This window comes from Loxodonta africana, chromosome 4, assembly GCF_030014295.1.
Source record: "Loxodonta africana isolate mLoxAfr1 chromosome 4, mLoxAfr1.hap2, whole genome shotgun sequence".
Lineage (NCBI taxonomy): Eukaryota > Metazoa > Chordata > Mammalia > Proboscidea > Elephantidae > Loxodonta > Loxodonta africana.
This window is the reverse complement of record NC_087345.1, coordinates 43,053,328-43,078,217: the sequence shown is the minus strand read 5'-3', so window position 1 is coordinate 43,078,217 and position 24,890 is coordinate 43,053,328. Positions and strand designations below refer to the sequence as shown.

At 39.7% G+C, this 24,890-nt stretch overlaps 1 long non-coding RNA gene across 50 annotated transcripts in view; it reads left to right on the top strand.

Moving 5' to 3' along the window:
• The window catches only part of LOC111753149 (uncharacterized), a 416,755-nt gene that overhangs the window by 204,346 nt on the left and 187,519 nt on the right, over nucleotides 1-24,890 (top strand). For 47 of the 50 annotated variants that reach the window (XR_010321746.1, XR_010321732.1, XR_010321771.1 and 44 more), the window contains one exon: nucleotides 23,334-23,446. The exons of 2 other annotated variants lie outside the window; for them this stretch is intronic. This is a non-coding gene — a long non-coding RNA (uncharacterized LOC111753149). Of the gene's footprint in view, nucleotides 1-23,280; nucleotides 23,447-24,890 lie in introns of all 50 variants that reach the window. One more of the 50 variants, XR_010321754.1, reaches the window with a different exon arrangement.

Below are 24,890 nucleotides of genomic sequence, written 5' to 3'. Positions count from 1 at the left end.
TAGAGAGTAAATGGTATTAGCTCCATTTTTCATGTGAAAAATGAGCACAAAGACAGTTAATGGCTTTCTTAATGTTACATAAGTAGTAGATGGTAGAGTTGAAAGCCAAGATCCTGGATAATTTCAAATTCCATGTTCTTTTCATAAATTTCTATAATCATAGGTATTGGATGTGGTCATGTATTTAATACGGGGAGGCAGCAGAACCCAATGATCAGGCATGCCTTAGTATATGTAAGTCAGAGGCCAGTGAATTCAGGAATCTAGGCACGTCTCTGATATCAGGGAAATCTTTTGAGGATGTAGCAGGGGACCGGTTTCTGGGTTGGGAATTTTAGTTAGAGTCAGGAGGCTCTGGTAACGGGAAGGCAGAACGCTAGTCTCATGAGAATGGGGTTACTAAACAGACCATAGAGGCAGTCCTTCGGACACAGGGTGTATTGCTTTTCTAAGGCTGCATAAAAAGTTACCACAAATTTGGCAGCTTGAAAACATACATTTATTCACTCACAGCTCTCTCAGAGGTCCAGGCTTGATTGGGTTCTCTGCTTAGGACCTCACAAAGCCTAAATCATGGTGTTGGTCTGAATGGGCTTTTATGTGGAGGTTCTGGGAAAGAAGGTGCTTCCAGGCTTATTCAGGCTTTGGCAGAATTTAGTTACTTGCTGTTGTAGGACTGAGGTCCCATTTTCTTTCTGGCTATGTCTGGGGACTCCTCTCAGGTCCTTGCCCTGGTCCCCTTCACTCAGCCATATGGAGAACTTCCCTTAAATCAATTCTTCTTACACTTCGGTATCTTTGGTTCCCTTTTCTGCCATCAGTCCTACAAAAGTCTCTGCTTTGAAAGGACTCATGTGATTAGAATAGGCCCACTGAATAATCTCCCTATTTCAAGGTAACTGATTAATAGCCTTAACTGCATTTGCAAAATCCCTTTCTGCCATGTAAGTGACCTAATCACAGGCATGACAGCTCATATATTCATGCTCCTGGGGGTTAGAAAGGGAAATCTTGGGATCCATCTTAGAATTCAGCTACCATTCACGGGAACTACTAGAATAAGACTAAAGGCAACAGCGGGGATACTGAGTTCCAGTGTGTTGAGCTCCTACTTTAGGTCTATTAGATCAAAACGTGCAGACAGAATGGCTGCAGCTAAGTCACCAACCCTTACCGTTCTGAGCCTCTTTCAGCAGGCTTACAGGAAGGGTGGTTTCCAAGAGTGATGAGGAAGGTGCCCAAACGTTTCCACGTGCAGAACGCATTCTTTTTTTTTTTTTTTCTTTTAGGAATTGTCTAAGAGGCTTGTGACTACTTTTTGACATGGAGAATTTTGCTGGTGGAAGGGAGATGTGTGATAATGATGGGGAAATCTGTGTCATTTCTGGCCTTCTCTGAAACCTGTACCTGTTCATGGAAAAAAACAAAAACAAAAACAAAAAAAAACCATTTTTGCCCAAAGGCCTATACACCTGTTCCTAGTTGCCATTTTAGTATTTGGCAATAGGCAGGGAACTCTTGCCTGCAGAGTGACTTTGTAACAGCCTTCACTTACCATCGACTCAACAACCCTCGCTTACAATCGACTCCACGACTAGACATCCTGCCACTGAGGAATGATAATTTATGAGGCCTTTGCTACTTTTGTTTCTCTATTTTTTTTTATGTGGCAGGAAAGAAAACTCCAGTTTTTCAGAATAAATTCTCTCCATTTAGGCAGAGAACTTTTGCCAAAGGCAACGACTAAAAATAAAATCTTCCCTTCATGCCTGTATTCTTGGGCTTCCTCACTTAATCAGAAGATTCTGTAGGGACAGTGAAATAGACAACAAGCCTAGGACAGTTTAGAATCATTAAGTTTCCCAGCTGGCAGAGCAACAGCATCTTATTGAGTGTCTAGCTTACCTATTTGTAACATACGACTTAAAAAGCAGTCTGGATGAGACGATTTAATATTCTTAACAGTATTAAATGTAAGCATCAACCGTTGGGTAGAATTCAAATTCCCTTCCTCCCACCTTCAAAAATATGCTTTTTTGGAGTGCTTTTTTTTTTTTTTAAAGAAGACTTAAGCTCTGCATTCTCACTCATAATCAAATGGGGTGGATTTGGCTAGCCAGTTCCTCGGAATAATTGTTACACTGTTTAAATAAACAATTAACCTGTACTGGATGTCAAATGAAAGACCTGGTTCTCTGAGCAGACAGCACACTAACAGGGATAGTTCCTCACACACTCCATTTGCATATCTTACAGAATATACTTTTTTTTTTTTTTACGTTGGCCTTGTTATTTAATTCCCACCAGTGAACTAATGGGGATAATAAACCTTCCTTTATATTTTGAAATACTGTGTTAAGGAGCAAGCAACAATGCTCATGTTGGGGCAGTGGTTTTTGCCCACATACCTACTGTTTTAATATTTCATCTTCACAAGAACACTGCAAGGCAATGTCTTGGAAGGGCATTCCTGGAACAATTTCCCCTGCGAGGCCTTGGTGCCCACAAGCAAATGCTGCTTTGTAATGAATGTTTAGTCACCAAACTGTCCCACAAAGTATGTGAAGCTTATGTAGGCCTTAAATATAAAGTTGACTGATGCAACTGGAATATAATTTAGCACTTTGATTTTAGGTACTGTTATGGGTTGAAGTGTGTCCCCCCACCCCAAAATACATGTTCAAGTCCTGACCCCTTGTCATGAATTGAATTGTGTCCCCCCAAAATATGTGTCAACTTGGTTAGGCCATGATTCTTGGTATTTTGTGGTTGTCCTCCATTTTGTGATTGATGTAATTTACGTATATGTTGTAAATCCTAATTCTGCCTGTGGTTAAATGAGGCAAGATTGAATTATATTGAAGAGGATTAGGGTGGTTTGTAATACCCTTACCCAGGTCACATATCTGATCCAATGTAAAGGGAGTTTCCCTGGGTTGTGGCCTGTACCACCTTTTATCTTATAAGAGATAAAAGGAAAGGGAAGTGAGCAGAATGGGGGACCTCATACCAAGAAAGCAGTACTGGGAGCAGAGTGCGTCCTTTGGGCCTGAAGTCCCTGGGCTGAGATGCTCCCAGACCAAGGGAAGACAGATGACAAGGACCTTCCTCCAGAGCCAACAGAGAGAGAAAGCCTTCCCCTGAATTCAGACTTCTAGCCTATTGAACTGTGAGAGAATAAACTTCTCTTTGTTAAAACCATCCACTTGTGGTGTTTCTGTTATAGCAGCATGAGATGACTAAGGCACCCCTGTACATGTACATCTGATTCTGTTTAGAAATAGGGGTTTTCTTTTGTTATGTTAGTGAGGTCATACCAGAGTAGGATGGGTCCTAAACCTAATCGCTTCTGAGTTATAAAAAGATCAGAATGGATATAGATATACACACAAAAAGGGGAAGACACACCAGTTGCAGATCATCTACAAGTAAAGGAACGCCAAGGATTGCCAGCAGGGACCGGAAAGCTGACACCCACACCAACTTGGCTGAGACCCTGATTTGGACTTTTTTCCTCCAGAACTTTGAGAAAATAAATATCTGTTCTTTATAGCAGCCTACTTGTGGTATCTTTTGTTATAGCAGCACTAGGTAACTAAGATAGGTACCAATACCATGTTTGAAATAAAAAGGTGTTACAACTTTTAACTCTATGTTTTCTTTAAAATAGGTTGGAGAATTACTTTGTCCCTGCCAGCCCATCTTTTGTATGCTTGGCCACCCCTTCTGTGACTAGCGAACCTGGTGCCTGACAACTGGCCACTCCAGGAAAAAGTCAGGGCTGTCTTCAGAAAGGGATTGATGAGTGTTTCTCTGGGGTCAAAGAAGCATGCACTCCAGCTGTGCCACTGTGGCTACGTCTACTTAGACATGTGGATGAAAGTACTTTTTCTCTTTTAGAACAATAAGGGAGCTGGTTCTGTTGAGAATCTGGAGAATTTTACTTACCCTTCTCCACTTTATGACCTGAGCCTGAGTTGGTAAGAAAATGTAACACAAACTCTTTCTTTGAATAAAGATTCTACACTTTCTTCCTCACAGGATGTCTGTAATACAGGAGAAGAACATTTGTTTTTATTATGTTTTCCGTGGACTTGTGTCTCTGGGTGAAGCTCACTCATTCAGAGGACAAAGAACTTCCTTCAATTCCACATCTGAACTGAGAAAATTAATCTTTTGGAGATTAATGTGGGTTATCTCTATTTTATAGATGAGAAACTAAGGCAAAGGAACCGTAAAACATTGATCATGCCTATATTTCAGGCATGATAAAACACATAAACAAACAAACCAAAAAAAATCCTGTTGCCGTTGAGTCGATGTCAACTCATAACGACCCTATAGGACAGAGTAGAGCTTCACCATAGGGTTTCCAAGGAAGCAGGCATGATAGGTGCTTCTATTTAGTTTCTTTAAGGAGTTGGCTAGTCGTATGTGACTTTTCATAGTTCATATACCTTGGAGAGAGAAGGATGCAGGTCTGTGTACTTCTGGTCTGGAGGTTTGGGCCTATGCATTGCTATTTTTGACCTTGTGACAAGAATATATTTTTGAGGCTGTAATCTCCGTTACACCTTTTACTCTGAGTTTATCTCTCTAAACTCTTTCTTTCTGAAGAATGCTATATAATAGTAAAATATATATTTCACTGTATACATATTATTCATAAGTGAGCCACATGTGTGCTAGATGTTAGAAGACGATGGGACAATGCCATAAAAAATAAGGCTAAAATTACAGCTAACCCAGAATTTTATACCCAGATGCACTATTAATGAAAGTGAGTGAAGATTATGGGGTCAAATAGACAACAGCAACTAGAAAGATTAGATAGGAACCTTAAGGGTCAGTAAGTTTATGTTAATGGGGGAGGGAAAACTCAGAAAAGGAGAATGAGGATGGTTGCACAACTTGAAGAATATAATCAGTCACTGAACTGTACATGTAGAAACGATTGAATTAGTGTATGTTTTGCTGTGTTTATTCTCAATAACAACAAAGTAAATAAAACTCAAATGAAGACATCATTAGATATTCAAAGTTGTAAAATTTTTACCTCCCATATTATACCTTCTTTCTGAAAAAGATCCTAGAGAATATGCCTGACCAAATGAAGGGGCAGATGCAAATTAAAAAAAAAAAAAGACACAGAACTCAACAAAATAGAGAGACTAAATGATGATGGTGGAAGGATGTCCCAGAAGGATGGCTGCACATCAGGTCTAGAGAGCAACCAGCTTACATTGAAACAAGAGGCTGGAGGGCTCCAGTGGGGAATGTGTCGAGAAAAAAAAGTAATAAGACCTGAAGCTTTCTGATGTGTTAGAAGGTACTGAGAGGAGACTTAGAGTCAGAGAATTTGGGAATTGCTATGTGATAGGTGGTGGAAGCCCTGATGGCGTAGTGGTTAAGAGCTATAGCTGCTAACCAAAAGGTCAGCAGTTCGAATCCACCAGCTGCTCCTTGAAAACCCTATGGCGCAGCTCTACTCTGTTCCTATAGGGTTGCTACGAGTCGGAATCGACTTGACAGTGACGGGTTAACGGATTGTGTGATAGGTACGTAGAAAACTAAGCAAATGGAAACTCGAGCAATTATTAAGTCCAATAGAACTAAAGATGTTCAAGAAAGGAAATGTAAACATAGGACACTAAGGTTTGGTCCCCACATGATCTGGACCCTGCCTAATACTCCAGCCTTATTTCTCATCACTATTCACCCCTAATTCAGCCATACCAAAACATCTTCTAGTTTCTTCATGCCCCTCTTCTTTTTCATGTTTAACCTTGAGGCTGAACTCAGTAAATATTTGTTGAAAGAATAAGCAACTTATTTATTTTCTGGGTTCTTGAGAGAAACCTGAGAAGTATTTTGTCTGAGCAGATGCCTGTTATTTTCTAATTCTTCTCCTTTTGATGGGAATGGGAAATGGATGCAGCAATGGCTAAGTAATAGTTTGATGTAATAAAAATAAGGGTATGGACAGGAATAACCTAAATGTTAAACTAGAAACACATGTTCTGTTTCCCTGATGACATTTCAAAAGCATTTCCTGATATTTGAGTCATTTTCTAGTAGTTGCCTCTGTCGAAGAGTAAGAATGCTCACTCAAAGTAAAAGCAAAGAGATTTATTGAGGATCATACAATTCGCGAATTGGGGAAACCCAGGGAGAAGAGGAATCTACCAAGTGCTACCACCTTCCAAGGGAAAAGTGAGCCTTTTATATGGTAAGATGCAGAAGGTAAGCATGTGATAGCACATGACTAACAGTAAAATGAGGAGGAGCAGTGAGAGACCACCAATGTCATAATCTCTCAGCATCAGCAAACCTTTCCCAGAACAACCACATTCTGACTCCCACCCTTATTTGCTAAGAGCGGTTAAAGTGTAGGGAAGTCACAGGCTATATTCTCAGGAATGCAGAGGCAGAGGCTTTGGTCAAGCTACAGTCAGATTCAAAATGGAGTCTAGTTAACAATGTGGAATTTGATTCAAATTGGGGTTAACTGTTCTGTTCTAGCCAGGCACCTCAATTGGGAGTATTCCTACACACCTTCCTAACTAACATTTAGCATTAGAAGTAGTCACACCTCTAGATAACATTATTAAAAATCCACCATGCACTTAGCACTTTAAGTATATTATTACTAATTCTTATAACAAACGTAAAAGGCGGGTATTTTCTCAGTTTTAAGGATAAGGAAATTGAAGTCGACTGACTTCTGCAAGGTCACAAAGTCAACCAGTTGTAGAAATGAGAATCCAGTATTTCATCTACAAAGCCTTTTCTACTGCTCTGCACCATCTTTTGGACTCCTGGGTGGCACAAACAGTTAAGCACTTGACTACCAATGGAAAGGTTGGCAGTTTGAGCTTACCTAGTGGTGCCTCGGAAGACAGGTCTGGAGATCTGCTTCTGGAAGGTCACGGCCTTGAAAACTCTGTGGAGCACTTCTACTGTGCACACATGAGGCCGTCATGAGTCAGAACTGACTGGACAGCAATGGGGTTGCATTGCACCATCTTTCAGCTCCCTGAAAACTGGCTACACTGCTAGGCAAGCCTACAGTGATGAATCATGGGTGATGGGGAAGGGAAGCTAGTGAGGGAAGAAAATTCAAGTGACAGTAAACAGGAAGGGAGGAGAAAAACAAAATAAAACAAGACACAGAGCTTATAAACTCCTTGCTTATAAATATATTTGGCTAGATTATAAATTCCTGCAAGGAAGGGTCCAATTCTCTTAGGGCAGGGTGGGAAAAAGAGTAGGTGCTTAATGAATATTATGAATCAACCATTTATTAATAAGTTGTTGACTATCACCAACATTAATCACTGCCTATTTTCTCCACCTTAAGATAGAGTGCCATAGAGGTCAGGGCAAGATGTAGTAAATATAGCGAGGCTTATTCAATAGAAAGAATTTTAATGTTTATAAGATCTTGTCATTAAACTCTCTTACCTAAGATAACATTTGAAAAAGTGCTGATTGCCAGTGAAACAAAGTCCTGTGTTTGACTTTTAAGGAATTGAGCTGACTAGAAACCAGTTGGATTCCTATTGAAGAGCTGTTTAGATACTGGTTTTTATAGTCATAAACATTTATTAAGTACTTACTATTATAAGCAAGGCAATGAGTAGACACTATGCCCGGGAACATCCAAACATCCAGCTATATACAATCGACATAAATGTGCCCTAAGATGGTGTTCTTTGCCTAAAAGTTTAAACAAAGACCTTCTGTGGAGAGAAAAGAGGCCATCTTGATTAATGTAACAATTGTGTCATCCTTAACTAACCAGTTTCAAAGAAGCATTGTGAGTGCTCACTCTTCTGCGTAGATGATAGTGTGTCTGAATTTTGGTTCTTAATTGGAAAGCTACTATCATCCACTTCTGGGAGTAAAATCTTCCTGCTCCTTCAGAAAGTCTCCAAGGGGGCAGAAAGCCTTTGTCAAAAGCAGAGTTTGTTTATTTAACAGAAGAGCACCAAAAGGAAAACAAAACAAAACAAAAAACAAAAAAAAAACACCCAAACCCATTGGTGTCAAGTCAACTCCAACTCATAATGACCTTATGGGACAGGGTAGAGCTGCCCCATAGCATTTCTAAGGAGTAACTGGTGGATTCGAACTGCCAGCCTTTTGGTTAGCCATCAAGCTCTTAACTACTGTGCCATCAGGGCTCCACATTTAATGATAACCACTGTTCATTTTTTAGTGGGTATCCTTCCTCCATTTAGGTATTTTAAGACCCTTTATGGAAACAGTAGCCATATATTTAGGTTGACACCACTTTCAAACAAAATGATACATTAAAAATAAAAGTTTAGGATGAGTTTATTGCTTGGAAATATTAACAAGCGGGGAAATGAAGTTGGAACTCTTTCTAGGTGAAGCTATAGCTATTCTGAAAAGTTTTAGTGAAAGGTGTAGACCAGGGGTTGGCAAACTAGGATGCTCAGGCCAAATCCAGCTCACTGTTTATTTTGTAAATAGTTATATTTGTATACATATTTCCTGACTAAAATATTTTCTATATGGCCCTTTACATAAAAGGTTTGCTAATGCTTGGTTTAGACCAATATTTCCCAACTTAATGTTCCATGGTACATTAGTTTTCCACAAAATGTTAATACGTACACTTGAAAGTAGGGTTCTGCATTCAAATAAATTTGGGAAATGCAGGATTAAACAAAGTTAACCAGGTTTTTTTTATAGCTGAACATGTAATAACCTTTAACACGTAATGCCGGTTGATAACCAACAAGAGCAGAAGATTTATTATGTGTAGCACTTCCCAAAATCACTTGGTCACGAACAATTTTTGTCCCCTCAGAAACATCTATTAACATCACACAGTTTGGAAAATCTTAAATTAGACTCTTTGGGAGGCTTTGCCAAAGTCATAAACTGGCATATGTTTGGGGTCACGGTGTTTGATTCTAGGATGTCTGTTTGAAAGCCTGTTTGGTTCCAGATGTCAGAAAAACACCCTCTCTGCTGGTAATCACCTGAGCTGTCTTAGTGGCTGGACACTCTGTAAAGGGAATTTCAGCCTGCACCGAAATCCCAGGAGCGCTATCCGGAAACGGAGTCGGGGGATAGATGGATAAGGCCTCTGAGGTGGCAACTGGGGTAAATGAAGCATTCAGCTTTCTTCTTTTGGGGTAGAATTGTCAGGGCCACGTTATGACTTTCATGGGTGCTGGGTGCTTGGACACTTTTGCCTTCACGGGCCCTATCCTCCATAAAAAGGTAATAAACATATTTTATGACTGCCTTGATATAAAGACAATTATAATCTGGGCTGGATATATTCATTTTTTCTTCTGAAAGATATTAAAATTAAAACATTTTGTGACCCCCTGAAAGTATTTTGGGCCCCGTGCACTGTGCCTAAGGTGCCTGATGGATAAATCGGCCCTGAGAGTTGGCAAGGCATATCTTCTCCGTAATCTTTTTGAAGATAGTGTTGTTGTGTTATTAGTTGTTGTGGAGTTGATTCTGACTCATGGCACCCCATGTGTGCAGAGTAAAACTTCATAGGGTTTTCAAGGTTGGGGCCTTCTAGAAGCAGATTGGCAGGCCTGTCTTCTGAGGTACTTCTGGTGGGTTCCAACTGTCAACCTTTCAGCTAGTAGTTGAGCATTTGAACAGTTGTGTTACATGCCCTGGCAACTCTCAGAGCAAACGAATCACCAAGGATCCTAACTTCCCTGAGGAGTCCCCTAGATGGTACAGACGGTTAGTGTGCTCGGCTGCTAACCAAAAGTTCGGAGGTATGAGTCCACCCAGACGCACCACAGAAGAAAGACCTGGAGATCCACTTCTGAAAAATCAGCCACTGAAAACTGTATGGAGCAAGGATCTACTCTGACACACATGGGGTCACCATGAGTTGGAATTGACTGGACAGAAACTGGTTTTTTCCTGGTAACCTTCTTGAGGACGGTATCATATTTTATGTACTTTGCACTCCCCTCCTCGTTTGCAGCTTAGAATCTCTTGCACACAGTATGTGCGCAATGATATCTGTTGAATGAATGAAGGATAATTTCAAGGTGGTCAAATACCTCATTAGAGGATAAAAGGAATAACTGCGCTAAAAGACTTTTAGGTTTGTTCTGCAGTTCTATGCAAATTTCTACAAATTACTAAAATATATCTAACTATCACCATAGGGTAGAAAGACTTCTTTACTTGAAGTTTGTATTCTTCCACTGAGTAGCAATGCAGCAAGTTATTTCATCTTTGTGTCTCAGTTAGTAAGAAAAAGTATTAATTAAAATGAGGGGACTCTAGACAGAGTTCTGGTGGCACAGTTGTTAAGAGCTATGGCTGCTATCCAATAGGTCAGCAGTTCAAATCCACCAGCCACTCTCTGAAAACCCTATGGGGCACTTCTACTCTGTCCTGTAGGGTTGCTGGGAGTTGGAATTGACTCGATGACAAAGGGTTTGGTTTTCTTGGTTTATACATAGTTCTAATTAGAGGTCAGAGAACATGGCTAAAACTTTCATAATAGTTAAGTTGTGAAATACCTAGTTGGTTTTAAAAAGTCCCACTGGTAAGCTCTACATTCCGTTTAAAAATTAATCTTTCTAAAAAATGGTAGTTATGGAGGATATAGTTACATACCGCATAATATGCTTTTAAAGGATGGCAGATAGGCCCTTCTTACCTGTTTGGTGTTACATCCTACTTGCAGACTGTAATACCCTGACCACAATATCTTGCTTTCACCAGTAATTTTGTCTAATCCAATGCACAATTAGTAGAAAAGAGGTAACGCAGTTAATACACAGTCAGCAACACCCACACGAGACTGTATGAGTAGAAAGATTTTAAAAACAGCTCACGAAACAAGTCTGAAGACTGCTACCTGTTTGCTATTTAGTCAGATGAAAAGTACTACTTTATCTGGTGTTGTTAGTTGCTGTCGAGTGGATTCCTACTCATGATGACCGCATGTGTGCAGAGTAAAACTGCTCCATAGGGTTTTCAAGGCCATGACCTTTCAGAAACAGATTCCAGGCCTGTCTTCTGAGGTGCTCCTGTTGTTGCCATTGTTGTTGTTAGCTGCCATCGAGTTGGTTCTGGCTCATAGCGACTTTACGTACAGCAGAACAAAACACTACGGGATCCTGCCCCATCCTCACAATCGTTGTTATGCTTGAGCCCGTTGTTGAAGACACTGTGTCAATCCATCTCGTTGAAGGTCTTCTTTTTCACTGACCTGCTGGGTGGGTTCAAACTGCCAACCTTTTGGATAGATAAAGGGACTCCACTTTATCTGTGCTAGTTTCCAATTACATGTAAACAACTCATCACGATAAAGCAGGGAGGTTGGTCTGTCACATCCAAATTATAGAAATTTCTGTAATTTTCTCCAGGAGAATAATACACAACTCAGGTTAAGGTCCGTATTTGTTTCCAAAGGCTCCATAACAAAGTACCACAAACTAGGTGGCTTAAAACAACAGAAATTTGTTGTCTCACAGCTCTGGGGGCCAGAAGTCCAGATTTAGGGTGTCAGCAAAGCCATGCTCCCTCAGAAGGCTCTAGGGGAAGATCCGTTCTTGTCTTTCCCAGCTTCTGGTAGCCCCAGGTGTTCCTTGTTTTGTGGTCGCATAACTCCAATCTGGCTCCATCTTTACATGGTGTTCCCCCTCTGTGTCTATGTGCCTATTTCTCTCTCTTCTGTTCTTAAGGACACCAGTCATATTGGATTAGAGCCCACCCTACTCCAGCCTGCCCTCGTGTTAATTTAACTAATCACATCTGCAAAGACCCTATTTCCCAATAAGCTCACATTTCACATGTACTAGGGGTTCAGTACGCCTTTTGTGGGGGACTCTACTCAAGCCATAACAAGGCCAGGCTTCACACTTCTGAACTGTAAAAATGAATACATACACTTAGATTTTTCATCTCCAGAGTAGGCAGAAGTGGAAATAACTGAAATTTGCTCAGTTTCCTCCATAAATATTTCCTCCTTCTTTGCAACCTGCTTTACTTATAAGAATGGAGCTCTGGCGGCACAGTGGTTAAGAGCTCAGCTGCTAGCTAAAAGGTTGCAGTTCAAATCCACCAGCTGCTCCTTGGAAACCCTATGGGTCAGTTCTACTCTGTCCTGTAGGGTGACGATGAGTCTGAATTGACTCAATGGCAACGGGTTTTACTTATAAGAAGAGATGAGGACAAAAGTTGCATGACCTGGCAATGCCCTTTCCCAATGCCCTCATTTCCTCTCTGATATTTTCCTCCATCCTGGGTAAAGGAAGAAGGCAGATTTTGCAGCAGGAATCGAGTGTGGCTCTGGAGGGCGTTTTACCCTCTCTTCCTAAAATGTCATTTCATAAAGGGGTCCTTTTTGGTTTGGGAACCATTTATTTTATATACTCATTAAAAAGTATGGATTTTACATATTCTATCCCACTGTCAGACATGTGGAAACCCTGGTGGCATAGTGGTTAAGAGCTACACCTGCTAACCAAAAGGTTGGCAGTTCAAATCCACCAGGCGCTCCTTGGAAATTCTATGAGGCAGGTCTACTCTGTCCTATAGGGTTGCTATGAGTTGGAATCTGCTTGATGACAATGGGTTTGATTTTTTTTTGGTTTGTCAGACATATATGCTGGTCTTGGGGTAGGGAAAGATCATTTTGTGAAGGCATGAGGCAATTTTGCTTTGAATGGGCACCACCCACCCACTGCCTTCGAGTCGATTCCAACTCATAGCGACCCTATAGGACAGAGTAGAACTGCCCCCTAGAGTTTCCAAAGAGTGCCTGGTGGACAAGGGGGGCCTTATTGAAATGCATTCTTGCTGTTGAAAACTACTCTAGATAAGAGCAGCTGCCCTAAATGGATCCTTGACCCTGTAATGAAGATTATCTGGGTAAAGGCCAGGAGACTTTTATCTTTTCCTTTTGAGGCAACAGCTTGTATTTGTCATGGAAAAAATGAGAACAATTAGGATGTTTTCTAGATTAGATACCAGGTGTTGGAATACAGAAGATGTCTGTTCTGGCAGACCGCTTATTTTTCCAATATCAAATACAGTACAAAGTTTCTGGTTTAGAATCCACACCTTCCCTGATGCCAGGTTGCTTTGCCTGGAAACTCCCATCCCTGGAACCTGGAGCACAATTTCTATGCCAGCCACAGCATACGGGGCAAAGTTCCATTTCAAAGATCAGTTTATAATGACAGAGGAAGAAATAACTTCTAGGAAAGTTGAAAGTCTTCTTAGGGCCATATTTGCTTGGTTCTCAACTGGGAGAGCTAAGGGAAAGCTATCATTCACTTCACTTCTGTTTCTTTCCCTGAATTTGGTCATCCAGGAGGTTAGGGGTCCTGGCTCTAAATTGCAACCCAGTTTAAGTTGATTTAGGAGATGCCAAATATAATTTGGGCTCAGGAGATGTTGCTGGTTTTGGGGTATCTCAGGAGTCTTCACTAATTCTGTCTTTTTCTCTGTGGCCCATTTTTGAGGTATAACCTTTGCACCGCTGGCACAGATCTACAAGAATGAAGCTTTTGGCCCGTATTTCCATGAATGCTGAACATGGGGCTAATCATAGAAATTTTAATGTATTGGACACAATGCTATTGTTAAGGCGCCCTGGTGGTGCAGTGGTTAAGTGCTCCGCTGCTGAGAGGTCATCAGTTCTCTGAAGGAGGAAAGGCCCGGTGATCTGCTCCCATAAAGATAAAGACCAAAACCAAACCCATTGCCTGGAGTCGATTCTGACTCCTAGTGACCCTATACGAAACAGTAGAATGCCCTCGTAGGGTTTCCAAGGCTGTAAATCTTTATGGAAGCAGATTGCCACACCATTCTCCAGTGGAGGCAATGGTGGGTTCCAACTGCCGACCTTTCGGTTAGCAGCTGAGCACTTAACCACTGTGCCACTAAGCCCTCCTTCTGTTTTCCTCTTTTTCACTGATCTTCTCCCAAGCACGTCCTGCTCCAGGGATTGGTGACTCTTGATTGCATGGGCTCTATGACGTGAAACTTTTCAAAGTCAAAGCAATGAAAATTTTCAAAACCTGAAAGGAAAAAAAAAAAAGTATATATATAAATAGAGAGGCTACAAAATAAGAGCAAAAAAAACTTCAAAATGAAACTGATAATTTCAAAACCAAAATTATAAAAATTCTTTTGCAATTTAAAGAACAGTGCTATATTTAGGCCAAGATGTGGTTGCTTGTTAACACGTTTGGTGTGATGTGGGATAGAATCCCCACAGAAAGAGGGCCTGGGGTCTTTCAAGCTCTCGGTATAGCTTTAAACCCATTGCCATCCTCATTGCCACTGAGTCAATTCCGATTCACAGCAACCCTGGAGGACAGAGTAGAAATGCTCCAGAAGGTCTCTGAGGCTATAATCTTTATGGAAACCCACTGCCCCATCTTTCTTCCACAGACTATCTGGTGGGTTCGAATCACTGACCTTTTGGTTTGCAACAGAGCACTTAATCACTGGGCCACCAGGGCTCCACCAGTATAGGTCAGGGGCCAGGTATATGAAAAGAAAGCAATAGACGCTTTACAGGGTTAAATTAACACTTTTTTTTTCTTCACTAAAAGTTTATTGTTTCTGGTTTGCCTCTTAGCAAAGAGAGGCTATTAGCACCTGATCAGACAGTTTGAAGTTTTATAACTTCAATTTCATGTGAGAACAATTTAACAATGTCTTGAAATTCCCACCATCGTTAAACTGGGCGTAAGGGTTCCAGTGGAACCTGTCCCGTGTGTTAAGCCATTGGCCTGTAAAACCTCAGAGTGGAATTTTGGCAAAACAAAAATGCTGATTCTAATCCTGGTAGCAATCTCTGGGCTCTCAACTCCTCTTTGTGTGGGTTCTTCCCTTTTCCCTTTTAAAACTTGCAATTAATCCTGGCTAAGGAGCCTTTTAAAAAAAAAAAAAAAAAAGATTTTGTTGAGGGGCCCATAATTTAAATGTACATCGGGGAAACAGCAGAGACAGAAACTAGGAGCTTTGCCAGGCACCTGGGAACAGCTCTGTATTTTCACAGAACCCTCCAGTTGAAGGGTCTTTAGAAATCTTCCTGCTCAGCCCCCGCACTCTATGAACGAAGGGAGGAAGGCCCAGATAAGGAGTGACTTGTTCAAGGTCTTAGAGGTGATTTGTGGCAGAGAAGGGATTAGTAAGTAGGCTCCTGACCTTTCACTTTATGACACGCTGACTAAGGGTAGAAAGGAAAATAAAGTCCACTTTGGGGCAGAAATGCTTCTACTAAGATTAGACGAGAATGAATCATTGGAATTTCTTTTGAAACAGCAATTCAGAGCAAAGTGTAGAGAGTATGCAAGATACCAGGAAACAGTAGGGTGTGCTGGGCTGAGAATGTATATCCCAGCTGTTTACCAAGTGCGTATGGGCATGAAGCCTTTAGGTTCTGTCCATTTAAATCACTACACTTGATCTTGACGTCTCCCTATCCTTACTAGGCCTGACCTAAGTTGTGCACTTACTAGTATGGGTGTGATCCTATTCTATGTACAGAAAAGCTGGTCAATTCTTTGCTGGGACTCCCCTAGGTAACCAAATACCACACAACATTCATTTATGTGCATTGCTAATAGCAATAGTGATAGCAGACGTTAAAATGTCATCCTAGAAATGAAAAGCACTTTGTGTGAAGTGCAGTTTCCCTATTACGTTTTAATTTTTTTTTTTTTAGTTTAAGTTTTCCAATAACAAAAGCGGAGAGTGTGTAGAACCCTTAAAATGCTTCTCTTGGGGATAGATATAATGTTTGGTAACGGAATACACTTTAATTTTAGGAATCTCAGTGAAGAATTTTTAATATTTGGCTCTCAGGCCACCTGTTTTGAGACCATTTCACAATGTGGAAGTTTGGTAATCTAATACTTTCTCAGCTGTTTTGTTTCCATGGTTCTTCACTTTTCCTATTAAGTGTTAAATTGATTTGGATGCCACATTTCTGCCTTTTCTTAAAATGTACCTTTAGATTTCAACGCTGGAAAGCACAGAAATTCTCTGCAGGGACATCCTCTTGGCTTCCCAGCCCCCACCTGCTTTTTAGGAGAGGAAAATGTAATTCAGTGTTACTCAGGGCTAACAGTCTGCTTTCAGAGATGTTATTTCTAAGATAACTGACAGAATGCCTTCAAACTCCTGGGCAAAGCTTGGGGAGATGGATTTCATAAGAGGCAAGGTGTTTTCTTAAAAAGACTCCACAACAAACCCAAGGTATCTTTCACAGAATGGAGATACCAAGTGAACCAAGATAAAAAGCTATAAATGGTTATTTACTTACAACATCTATTACTTTTACACCAGGACATGATTTTCCACTGACCCCAAACCAGTTCCAGAGAACATTCTGATTAGTTTCCGTTGAACTAAAGTGCCGAGCTGTTTTCACCAATGTAATAGTGTTTCCTTCTCAACAAACAGAACAGAGCAGAGGTCCCTGTTTTTTTGTACTCTTGTCTCCAGGTAACTTTGCTTTTATGGCACAATGGATTGGGCAATTGTCCTCTTCTTTGTGTTGTACAAGTCAAACTTTTTCCAAGTTGCTAGGAATTATCTAAATTTTTAATTCACTTCATAAACTCAAGTGAGATCATTGAATAACTGTTTTTTTTTTTTTTTTTGATTCTCGAGGAATTTAGGGCCCTCTTAAAAAGCCCTTTCTGTCTTTCTCTGTGACCTCAATGGCCTCATTCAAAAAATGGGAGTAACAATACTACTACTGCAAAGGGTTATTGGGAGGATGAAATAAAATAATATGCACCTGACAGAGTATATGTTAGTTTCCATCTCTACAAATGAATGAAATAAAGTTTTCTATTAATGTTCAAATTGGCTTCATTCAGCCCTGGATTGCACATTCAAAAATAACTTTTTTTTTTTTTTCTGTAGACCCATCTTACTGTTCATGGATACAGGTGTTCAATATTTTCCTCCCTAATTCTGTCCACTACTGAGCACTGAATATCATTTTCAATTATCATCAACAAAAATACTTTCACAATTGCTTTTCACTCTCCATGCAGTGGGAACTAAGCCGAAAATTCCATGAAGTTCATTTATGAAACAATAAAAGAAAGTTAGTCATCAAATAAAATGGTGAAATCAAAAGGGACTGACTTACATACATTGTTTATAATCTTAAAAATAAAGATAAAAATGATTTGGTAGAACCCTGATATTGAAGCAAGAAAACTCCCATTTGCATCCTGGATCACATAGAATAAATTGGGTTTACCAGTTGACTCATAACCTGGAAAGCTTTTTCAGTCTTTCCTTTCCTGTAGTTTGCTGATTTCCGTAGAACTCTTTTTTTTTTTTCTTATTGCTCTTCAGAGCAAGCAGGCTTCTATGGTAACCAGTCAACTAAATGGACCCCGTTGCCAGGAAAGATACATGAAACAAAAGCAAAACAAGGTAGACAGGAAGACAGGGGTTTCCCCGGTGGTTGAAATGAGAGATGTCAGGGGAAACATAAAAATACGGTTATGAAACAGCTCAGCACAACGTGAGAGTGACAATGATAGTAGTAAGATGTGTATTAATATGTGATAGAAGCTGCATTCTTTTTTCCCCTTTTAATACTTTGCTTTTGGTCACGTAGCACAGATTTGTGTGACACTGTTCAATAACTTGCATCCATTGAGAACCAAGTATGTTCCAGGAATATTTTTTTTTTGTTTTGTAATTCTTACAGCTACCCTCAAGATAAACATTAATGTACTGGTTTTACAGATTCTTTCAAACTCAGCATAATTATCAGCTATCTCTGATCACTCTATCCCCATCTAGGTGCCTCAGCAATATATATAGTCCAACGGATCCTCTTTATAGCACTTAATAATTTGTAATGACCCAATTAATGATCATAATATTTGAAGTTTAGAGTTTATGCTCCTTGCTGATTTGTACAGCAGGGCAAAGGCCATGCTTTGTTCATCGGCCTGTCCCTAGAGCTTAGCATTGAATCTGGCACACAGTGAGTGCTCAATGGAAACTTGTAGAATGACTGACATAGCTTAAGACCAAGGCTCAGGGAAGTGGCTTTTGCTCAAGTGCACACAATCACTGAAATCACAGCCAGGGTGATTTTCACTAAACAATCTTCTTGGAACGTGCCTTTTGCATTAAAAACTCAAAGTATTTGAACGTTCTCTACTATTGGGTAATCTCAAAAAACCAAAGTGTGCCTTTTCAATGCCTCATACGTTCGCCTTTCACATGAGCCAGTTAGGAAGTTGACTGTTCTTGTACCATTGTGGGCCATGTTTCACTGGGGGAAAACAATCACTAGAGTTTCATACCATAAAAGTTTCCATGTTCAACTTGAGGTAGATGTGACAAATAAATGAAAATAAGAAACAGAGGTATCTCTGACACTGTAATGTATCGTTAATCTCTTATTCATCTTTCTCTGTGTCTACGTAAAGTTTCTTACTATACCCCTTCCCTGCTAGGGTAAGTACCACAAGGAATAAAGCCATATGTCTTATTTATTTATCCCCAGAATCTACAAGTGCCTGGCACATAGCTATCAAAATCAAAAACCAAACCCATTGTCATTGAGTCGATTCTCACTCTTAGCTACTCTATAGGACAGAGTAGAAGTGCCCCATAGAGTTTCCATGGAGCGGCTAGTGCATTCAAACTGCCCGCCTTTTGGTTAGCAACCATAGCTCTTACAGAACATAGTTAGTGCTCAATTAATGTTTATTCACTGAATGCTTGAAAGGGAAAACTTAATAGGATGAGTTATGATACTTGCAACTAAAGGTTTATATCCCAAAGTGAGCCATTTGGGAAGTTACTGAAATACCAAAGTTGCCATTCATCTGATTAGTTGTGTAGTACACAAATTAAGTAGGGAGGTTGCTTTTAATCATCGGGTTGGTCCTTGGCAAGAATTGCTCAGTCATTTTCTTTCCAGTTGGTAGTTTGGAAGTCCCAGAAGCATAGCTTAAGGCTGGCAGTCAATTAGTCGTGAATTTATTTTTAATCCTCAGCAAATGTCCCTCATGAACAAGCACAGGATGCATCATAATCACCATCAACTACTATTTCTTCAACTCCCCTGCATGCCTGGCAAAACACTTTGCAAAACAGAGACAAGATATAGTTGTAGTCTAAAGGAGCTGACAGAGCAAATAAGGATCGTTAACTTTTTTCTATATTAAAAAAAATAATTACTTTGTGTGGGAGAGTGATTTTCTTATTTCTTATCCTTAGGAAAGTTTATGAAAGAAAGAGATACAATGACAGAGCATACAGAAACCAACAAGGGTGTTTCTTCAATTGTTCTTGTTTAATGATTAGTAAGTACTAGGATTATAAGGTTGTAATGAGGATTCACTGGGCAGAAGATGAGGAACATTTTTGCAAACACACTGGTACTTTTTTCCTTTTGTCCACATAACTGTCTAACTGCTTTTGAACAGATATCAGAATATATTTGATAGCCAACGTATAATTCTGAGATTGTTTGATTCATTTGGAATTGAAGAAAAGGAATAGAATCAACGTTTGTTATGAGCAGAAACCCTTCACTCCCTAATCAGGAAAATAAATGATTGAAAATAATTATTTGAAAATACATATTTTGGTAGTGCTAACTTTTATCTGTGAATATATATTCTCCAGTTTAAACTTTAAAGAAAACCCATGTACTTGGGAGTAAATGAATATTTAATATTTAACTCACTTCTAATTTTTGAAAAGAGAATTATTTTTGCATTCTCAGGGCACCTGTTCCGTTATTTGGTGTATAAGTGTTGTTGTTGTTAAAAAAAGCAAAATCTTTTTAGGTGCCCCCAAGTCAGTTCTGAATCATAGTGACCCTATGTACAACAGAACAAAACACTGCCCCGTCCTGTGTCATCCTCACAATCCTTGTTATGCTTGAGCCCATTGTTGCAACCACTGTGTCAATCCATCTCCTTGAGGGTCTTCCTCTTTTTCACTGACCCCCTACTTTACCAAGAATGATGTCTTTCTCCAGGGACTGATCCCTCCTGATAACACATCCAAAGTATGTGAGATGTAATCTTGCCATTCTTGCTTCTAAGGAGCATTCTGGCTGTATTTCTTCCAAGACAGATTTGTTCATTCTCTTTGGAGTCCACAGTATATTAAATATTCTTCACCAACACCACAATTCGAAGGTGTTAATTCTTCCTCAGTCTTTCTTATTCATTGTCCAGCTTTTACATGTATATGAGGTGATTGAAAACACCATGGCTTGGGTCAGGGCACCTTAATATTCAAGGTGACACCTTTGCTTTTTAACACCTTAAAGAGGTCTTCTGCAGTAAATCCGCCCAGTGCAATGTGTCTTTTGATTTCTTGACTGCTGCTTCCATGGGTATTGATTGTGGATCTAAGTAAAATGAAATCCTTGACAATTTCAGTCTTTTCTCTGTTTTTCATGATTTTTTTTTTTTTTTTTCTTATTGGTTCAGTTGTGAAGACTTTTCTTTATGTTAAGGTGTAATCCATACTGAAGGCTGTGGTCTTTGATCTTCATCAGTGAGTGCTTCAAGTTCTCTTTTTCAGCAAGTGAGGTTGTGTCATCTGCATACTGCAGATTGTTAATGAGTCTTCCTCCAATCCTAATGCCCCGTTCTTCTTCATATAGTCCAGCTTCTCAGATTATTTGCTCGGCATACAGATTGAATAGGTATGATGAAAGTATACAACCCTGGCGCACACCTTTCCTGACTTTAAACCACACGGTATCCCCTTGTTCTGTCTGAACACCTGCCTCTAGATCTATGTATAGGCTCCTCATGAGCACTATTAAGCGTTCTGGAATTCCCATTCTTCACAATGTTATCCATAATTTGTTATGATCCACACAGTCGAATGCCTTTGCATAGTCAATAAAACACAGGTAAACATCCTTCTGGTATTCCCTGCTATCAGCCAGAATCCATCTGACATCAGCAATATTATCCCTTGTTCCACATCCTCTTCTGAATCCAGCTTGAACTTCTGGCAGTTCCCTGTGGATGTACTGCTGCAGCTGCTTTTGAATGATCTTCAGCAAAATTTTGCTTGCATGTGATATTAATGATATTGTTAGGTAATTTCCACATTTGATGGAATCATTTTTCTTTGGAATAGGCATAAATATGAATCTCTTCCAAATTTTTGGCATAGATAAGTTATCACTTCCAGCACTGTATCCATTTATTCAAACATCTCAATTGGTATTCCGTCAATTCCTGGAGACTTGTTTTTCGCCAATGCCTTCAGTGCAGCTTGGACTTCTTCCTTCAGTACCATCGGTCCCTGGTCATATGCTACCTCCTGAAATGGTTGAATGTTGAGCAATTCTTTTTGGTATAGTGACTCTGTGTATTCCTTCGATCTTCTTTCGATGCTTCCTATGTCATTTAATATTTTCCTCATAGAAACCTTGAATGTTGCAACTCGAGGCCAGAATTTTTTCTTCAGTTCTTTCAGCTTGAGAAATACCAAGCATGTTTTTCCCATTTGGTTTTCTGTCTTCAGGTCTCTGCACATGTCATTATAATACTTTACTCTGTCTCCTCCAGCAGCCCTTTGAAATCTCCAGTTCTTTTACTCATCATTTCTTCCATCTGTTTTAGCTACTCTACATTCAAGAGCAAGTTTCAGAGTCTCTTCTGATATCCTTTTTGGTTTTTTCTTTCTTTCCTGTCTTTTTAATGACTTCTTGCTTTCTTTATGTATGACGTCCTTGGTGTCATTCCACAACTCGTCTGGTCTTCGGTCATTAGTGTTCAAGGCATCAAATCTATTCTTGAGATGGTCCCTAAATACAGGTGGGAATACTCAAGTTCGTACTTTGGTTCTGGTGAACTTGTTCTAATTTTCTTCAGCTTCAACTTGAACTTGTATAATAACTTGTATATGGTCTGTTCCACTGCCAGCCCCGGCCTTGTTCTGACTGATGATATTGAGCTTTTCCATTGTCTCTTTCTACAGATGTAGTCGATTTGATACCAGTGTATTACATCTCATGAGGTCTGTTGTTGAAAAAATGTATTTGCGATGAAGAAGTTGTTGGTCTCGCAAAATTCTATCAAGTGATCTCCATCATTGTTTCAAGGCTGTATTTTCCACCTACGTGATCCTTCTTGTTTGTTTCCAACTTTCAAATTCCAATCACCAGTAATTATCAATGCTTCCTGATTGCAAGTTCAATCAATTTCAGACTGCAGAAGTTGGTAAAAATCTTCAGTTTCTTCATTTTTGGCCTTAGAGGTTGGTGTGCAAATCTGAATAATAGTCTTATTAACTGGTCTTCCTTGTAGGCATATGGATATTATCCTATTACAGCATTGTACTTCAGAATAGATCTTGAAACCTTCTTTTTGACTATGAATGCAATGTCAGTCCTCTTTAAGTTGTTATTTCCAGCATAGTAGACCATATGATTGTCTGATTCAAAATGGCCAATACCAGTCCATTTCAGCTCACTAATGCCTAAGATATTGATGTTTATGCATTCCATTTCATTTTTGATGATTTCAAACTTTCCTAGATTTATGCTTCGTACATTCCATGTTCTGATTATTAATGGATGCTTGCAGCTGTGTCTTCTCATTTTGAGTTATGTCACAGCAGCAAATGAAGGTTCTGAAAGCTTGTCTCCACTCATGTCATTAAGATTGCTTCTACTTTGAGGAGGCAGCTATTCCCTGGTCATCTTTTGAGTGCCTTCCAATATGAGGGGCTCATCTTCTGACACTATATCAGACAATGTTCCGCTGCTATTCATAAGATTTTCACTGGTTAATTCTTTTCAGAAGTAGACCGCTAGGTCCTTCTTCCTAGCCTGTCTTAGTCTGGAAGCTCAGCTGAAACCTGTCCACCATTGATGACCCTGTTAGTATTTGAATACCAGTGGCACAGCTTCTGGCATTACAACAACAAGCAAACCTAGATAGTACAACAAACTGACAGATGAGTGGGGGGCATGTGTGTATGTGTAAATATCAGTAATACATCAGATGATTAGGGTGATGAATTCTGGGTACAATTGTGATATCACATTTGCCTTTATAGCCTACATGATGATTTCTTTGACAAACATATCTGGAAAACATTAAGAATCAGTAAAAAGGAAGTTACTTCAAAACAAAACAAAACAAAAACCCTCACTAAAAAAAGCTAGCTTGCCATTCCTATTTTTCCCCCATGAAAATACTGACCCATCTCTGCCAAATGGAGGTAGCGAATACCATTGCGTTTCTTTTCCTGCTCTAGCAAAAGAAAAGAACTAAACCTAACTGTGATGTACGTTCCTGTCCCATGAATAGCTGACAGTCCTGAAGGTGCCTCCATGGAAAATGTGAAATTTCAGAAAAGGCCTGAAAGACCGGAAAGTTACTACATTCGACAGTCCTAGGAAGAGAAGAAATTGATGAATAAAGTGAGTCTTCTGATGATAGGACCCAATAAAGAAATATTTAGACTGACTAGTACCTTGCGTTTCTATATCTTTGTTAAATAAGAAACTTTGAGGTATATATATATTTTTCTTTTATGTACAGCTGTTTTGAGATTTGATACAGAACACAATGTTCTCTTTTTTCGGAGATGTGACTAAAAAAGAGAAAGAAAAAGACCTGTTTAGAACAAAATGAAGACGACGTCCCATAGTTACTCAAAGGCAAGTGTGCATGAATGTGAGCATATTTTAATTTTCCCTTAATACAGCTGAGCATCAGCTTCTCTGCTTGAGGGGCAGTGCTCTTGCTCTGGTATGTGGCTCTGAGGTCACTGACTTCACTTCTTATCTTTTCCAATTTGTAGAAGTAGGCTCTTTGCACTAGCCTCTGTTTTTCTTCACACTTAGGGAGAAGGCATAATGCCCAGAGGCAGCCGGTTGGGTGTTGTGGAAGGACCAAGAGTTTTGGAGGCGTCAGACCTAGTTTGGACTCCTAACTCTGCTATTTTCTCACAGTGTGACCTTAGGCCAGTCCTTTAGGCTCTCTGAGCCCCAGTTTCCTCATGTATAAAATATAATTAATAATATCTTCCTTGTAGGGGTTTTGTGAGGATTAAATGAGACAATATATGAACTATTTCTATTAAACGAAACAATATATGAACTACTTCTAGTAGAGTGACTTGACATCATGTCTTGGCATGTTGTGATCAGTTGTGAGTTGTAACTGTCTTGCTCATTTATTCATTCATTTACTTACTCATTCATTTGACAAATATGATTTGAGCCCCTGTTATATACTAGGTGATGAGTGTACAAGTGAGTTAGACAGGTCTCCACCCTTCCTGAGCTACAGAATTAATGAACGTAGGTGACAGACAGGTAAACACTTATTGTAATACAATGAGACATACTAGGTTCCAAGTAATTTTTAAGTACCATGCTGCTAAAGGAAACACTGGTGGCATAGTGGTTAAGGGCTATGGCTGCTAACCAAAAGGTCGGCAGTTCGAATCCACTAGGCACTTCTTGGGGCAGTTCTACTCTGTTCTAAAGGGTTGCTATGAGCCAGAATAGAATTGACGGCAGCAGGTTTGGTTTGGTTATTTTTTATGGTGTTAAGTTTGAGAAAAAAAAAATTTTTTTTTAATTGGGATGCGTTGGATTTAATACTATAATTTTACTCTCATTTACTTGCAGTCCAGTATAATTTCCCCCCGCCCTCCAAATGTGGAGGTAGTGATATCATGCTAAAATACCTCTCCCAGGAATGTCATATATTGACCCAGCATATAGCTGGTACTAAGTGAATGACATTTAATATAATGATGACGACGACGATGATGATGAGGATGAACAGAATACCTTGAAACAATGAAGCGTTGTCTTATTGAGGTCTGTATTGTAAGAGTCAGCCATAGGACAA